Source organism: Mercurialis annua, linkage group LG8 (assembly GCF_937616625.2).
Source record: "Mercurialis annua linkage group LG8, ddMerAnnu1.2, whole genome shotgun sequence".
Taxonomy (NCBI): Eukaryota; Viridiplantae; Streptophyta; class Magnoliopsida; order Malpighiales; family Euphorbiaceae; genus Mercurialis; species Mercurialis annua.
In genome coordinates, this window is record NC_065577.1 from 33188433 (window position 1) to 33193995 (window position 5563).

Consider the following 5563-nt stretch of genomic DNA (forward strand, 5'->3'; position numbering starts at 1 on the left):
AGTTGTAGGACATGTTTGTAATAGTTAATAAGCTTAACCCGATGTTTTTAGGCCCTATAAGCTTGCTATTGTAATTTGCCCAGTCAACCGGGCCCATCGAACTAGATCCCATCTGAGTAGCAACTTCTAGACCAATTTCCGGGTTCAATCGGACTCCGAATCAACTTCGGCTTGAACCAGTGGTCTCATATCGACGAGACGGTCGACTTTTGTGTCTCGACCGAGAGCTAGATCCGACCGGACCGACATTCAAATCGAACTGTCACGACCCAATTTCATGAATCGCGATCGGCGCTAGGGTATGGGTATGGTTGTACCAAAACCCGTAGCAAGCCTTGCGGATAACCAACAAATACATAAGCCTGCAAGAAACCAATGCTCGGGGGCAACCGAGACTTCAGCCTAGTTCTAGCAGTTCATAATTTACAACATTTATTATAAAGTGCTAAGCCAACTCTGAGTCTTAAACATGGCAGAAGTATATATTAACCCAAGTTAATAAAAGAATGCCAAAATAGCAATAATTCAGTGAATAAATTTATAACAAGTATTCGACATAAGACTTCTATTTACTACTGCGGTCTAAGAATAAAATAAGTTTAATAACCTTATTAAATATAGTAAAACCTCCGAGGAAATAAAGAATCGGAGAGCAGCTGACTCGCTCATATCATAACCCTGGAAAATTTGGGAAAACAACGGGGTCAGATATACTGAGATGAGTTCATACCACTATTTACATTTATCAAGTGGAAAACCATTGAAACCCTTTTAAAACATTTAATATGAACATTACGTATAATAGTTGGAACCCTAATCCACAATACTAATATAACCATAATCCATTAGGCCTGGTCCCGAGAGCTGAGCTACACCGAGTTACCACCGACCACTCTTAATTCATAACCAGAGTCCCGAGAGCTGAGCTACACCGAGTTACTCTACTGGGTCCCGAGAGCTAGGCTACCACCGAGTTACCCCCACATATCACATACCTTATCTAGATCAATACCGGTGCGCACGCAGTCCTAATGATGCCCATTAGGTAGCATGTTCCAACTAGAAGCCATAATATAAAAACAGTTCGAAATATACGTACAATATATATATTTAATATTAAAATAACAATTTACTTAATAAAGCGGTAAATAGTAAGTACAAACTCACTGCTTGCAAATCCACGTGAAAACTTTACAAGCAACTAAACCTGATCCGACTCCGAAGCACGAGCAGTCGACGGGTCTAAGAAAAATATATATAATAATTAATATCATCCCCTAACTCTAGAGAGTACTAGACACCACATACGACTAGCACATATATCAATCAAGCCAACGTATAAACCATCATAACACCATTATACATATATAGTCAAAATGCCAAAGCATAAACCAACGTGGAATAATCATACTTACTCGGACTGTCACCAAAGTCATACAATCAGTTAAGTCAAATTGAGTTCCCACTTTGAAAACATGATCCGAAAATCCATTTCAGATAACTTAGTTAAATCCATAAACCAAGTTTAAAACCAACATGGTGAGTCAGCCAAGTTACAACAATTGCAAGACATCTTCTCACAAATCGGGCGACCCAAGTCTAACCCGAACCAAAATCCAACCAGAGTAAAACCAGAGTTTAATATTTAGGTCATCTTTTGATAAACTATGAAATCCATTTTGAAAGCAAGGAACTCAATAAGAACTCAATAACCAAAATATCATAACGCTCATAAGGTTCTCGACAAAAGTCCTCAATGGGCAAACATGTTCAAACGGCCAACATAAAATATACAATCACCTTAGCATGCCCTCTAACATTAAACATGCCCAATCAAGATTTACAATAATTTATACATCATACTAACATGTTAACAACAATCCAATATTAATCAATAATGTTAAACAACCCAACTAACTTATTTAAACAATCAAAACATTACATGACAACAAATTCAACATTTAGCCAAAATCGGCAAAACAAGCCAACCTCAAAACAACCATGCCATGACACTTTAATGAATCCAATTCATCTCAAAAGCTTAAACCAATTACATTTTCAGTTTCAAAACCTCTAACCAAAACATATCAATTGATCATGATTATCAAGCCAAATAACAAACAATTTGATATGCTCAAACCAAACTAATCCAACTCTGTCAATTTGATTTTTAATCACCAAACACAGGTTAATTCAATTATTTACAGCCCTATAACAAAATCAAACTAAAACAATCTATAGCAATCTAATTCTTTAAACAACAACATCATGGCAATGAAATTATGGACAGCCCTAACATTTCCCTTTTAAGAAATCCATACAACGCATGAACGAACCGAATTCTAGAGAGCATAAACGACTACAACAAATGCCCAACAAGTATTGACAATGAATTTGATACAATAATAAGAAAACCAAATCAAAACAGCCCATATAATTACATGCCACAAAACTAACATTTAAAATTGAAATATAACAACCATCACACCAACGATTCGAATTAAAAGGGTAAAGGAAGGATTAATTACCTTAGCAATCCAAAAGAGCAAGGAAAACTCAGAAAAATAGTGGAATAATGGCTACAACAATGAAAAACCGAAGGACCAATGAATACCCAAACAATTCGATTACATAAACTATGAATTGAATGATGGAAAGGATGTTAGAACACTTACCAAGTGTCTTGAGGCACCAAAATGTGATTGGGAATTGTCTATAAATGTTTAGAGATCAGTTTAGGGTTTGTGGGAACGAGTGGGGGCTGATTTGGTCGAGAAACGAAGTTTTTATAAGCAAACCCGTAATGAACCGGTTCTACGGCCGGTTCTGTCCAGCAGAACCGGTTATTGAACCGGTTGACTCACTGCCAATGCAGAAATCAGAGTGGACCGGACCTACGACCGGTTCAACCCAGCAGGTCCGGTTATAGGTCCGGTTGACCCGAAAAGAGGTCAAAACGACGATCCGAACGGTCGAATGAAAGATAATCCTCTTAGGTGCAACATATCCAAAGGGTAGCCCGATCCGACGGTTAAATTGGGAGATATGGACGTTTTACTAGAGCATAGCAGATTTGGAAAACATGCAAACATTATTTCGATAACAATCCGGAAATAAATCAATTCAACATCAAATACTTAAAGGTTCAAGGGGTACACATAAGTCATTCAACATGACACAACCAAGGTACCACATATGCTAATTCGCACATAAATCAATCCGAAAACAAGTCGGAAGCACAACGAGAACAAGTCGAAGTTAAAACACAACCAAAGTCCATCACAAACCAAACTTTAAACGGACAACCAACCACCAAAACAAGTTATAAAAAAATACGGGTTATTACATTCTCCCCAACTTAAAAACAAAATCGTCCTCGATTTTAACACAAAAACAACCGACGTAAAACATAACATAAAACTACATAGCAAGCCATACAAAACGTACATGACCAACATAAGATCACATAATCATGATACCCAAAGGAATTAAGGAAAGCATAATAACAAATTTGCATAACAAACTTTATCTCTCAAGAACATTCCTCCACCAAGTAACCAATTGGAACTGTAATCATAGGAATTCTGTTATTCATCAACCGACGCACTTGCGTAACCACAAACTTAACAGTTTGCTCCTCGAATGATAACTCAAAACCACCACTCATATAAATCAACAACTCAAATGGTCACAACACACATATGCACAAATTTCTATTCTATCAACTAAGTGCTTCAACAATCACTCGATCAACACAATGTGAATAATAAACAATTATTCAACTGAGAGTCACAATTACTCTATACCAAAGTGGCTTCCAGAACCACCTCGAAACTCATCTATTATAAAATCCTCAATGTCAAATACAAGATTAAGCGCTAAGCTCAACTCTAATTCTATAATTCCAAAATTTTTTTGCCTCAGACAAAACAATAACACTGTAAACATAGCTGATAAAATCTATCGTTCTAAAACACTTACTTACTTCCACTTATAGCATCTCTACATCAAAATTATTGATAACAAAACCCAATAAATTTCTGATAATGTTTCAGTTCCAAAATCAACATTATAATAATCCTTTAATCCAAACGATTTAGTACCAACTCGATAATGCAATTAACTTGTGAATCATAAAACATAAGAACCCATATCGCAATTCAAAGAAAAGCGGACCTCTTTTATGATAACAAAAATTTCTATACTACTGATAAACAATATCCATCAAAATGATTCTCCCAATCACTCAAAAACATAACGCCACGACTACACTGAACATTGACTGCATCAGACAACTTAAAAAAATTTGTCTCTTACAACAAGTGTTCAACCATGCTCAAAACAATATACAAACATTACAATAATACCATTAATTAACAAAATCGATCAACCGATCATGGTTGTCGAAACCTATTAACCGCGATTCCCGATTCTGAATCAATTATCTCACATAACCAAATCGAACTCAAACTCTCAGAATTATTCAATCAATTGACTATAATCTCGTATACAACGAAAGATCAATACGACCATTTTACTACGACCGGATTGTCAGCTATGCTCAAAACCAACCCCTGTGGGTATAAAATATTTTATATACAAAATTTTCCATCATGTTTAAAAGAGTCTACGTCTTACACCTCCTTTTTCATTCAAAATCGAAATACCTTTACGTTGAAAAACCATCGGTTTTGCAAACCCTTGAAAATTTTCAAAATATTCACATTTTAAATCCGAAATTTCTTCTTATTTTCTAATACATTTGCAAATCTGTAAATCAGTTCAACTGACAAAATTTATGTTCTCTTTAATTCAAACTTTTTAAAACACTTTTTAAATAGTTTATACTTTTCTCGTAAAAGTCAAACTGTGGCAAGATTCCCCATATTCAAAATGCACATTGATGTTTCAAACATTCAAAATTTAAGTCGCTTTTAAATTTTCTCAAACAAAAACACAATTTGAAGAAATCGCTCAAGCGAAAAATTTATTATCCCTTTTCAATCAATTTGACAAAATTTCTTCCTTTCCTCAGAAAGGTAAAATCAGCAATGTAAATCTCTTGTTTATAAACATACCTTTATATCAATACGCCAAAATACTTTGGACAATTCAAATCTGGAAAAATAAAGTTTCGTTTAAAACAAAAATATAGTGTATACGCACACATGGAGCATAACCAACATCCTTAATCCAAAAATCCTTAATTATCACGAAAGCTTTCTATTCTAAACTACACTATACCGCACTTAGCATAACTATATCTCGAGCGCAACCTCAAAATCATTCTTACTTTCTATGAAGCACAAGATTCTGAAAACACCGACCGATCCCTAACAATGTAATCGTCCATAATTTAACACCATCATCACAGGGTATTTGTCTAGATTTCTCTCGGCAACAGTTCAAAATCATTTGAAATTCCATAACTTTATAAGATACATTTACCCCAAAGGGACTCGCGAGTTTGATTCAAAATACTTTCCTCAAAACACTTTATTGACAAAATCTATTTTACATAACTGTGCGCCAGGGTGATGACATCTCTCATCCCCAAAGAGTT

The 5563-nt window shown here is 35.2% G+C and overlaps 1 long non-coding RNA gene across 1 annotated transcript; it reads right to left on the reverse strand.

Moving 5' to 3' along the window:
* Positions 1-515: 515 nt before the first annotated feature.
* LOC126660131 (uncharacterized) lies at positions 516-3487 on the reverse strand. The gene is made up of 3 exons (XR_007635230.2): positions 2529-3487; positions 1168-1242; positions 516-678 (listed from the first exon to the last, which is right to left on the reverse strand). It is a non-coding gene; the product is annotated as an uncharacterized LOC126660131 (long non-coding RNA).
* Between the last annotated feature and the right edge of the window lie 2076 nt (positions 3488-5563).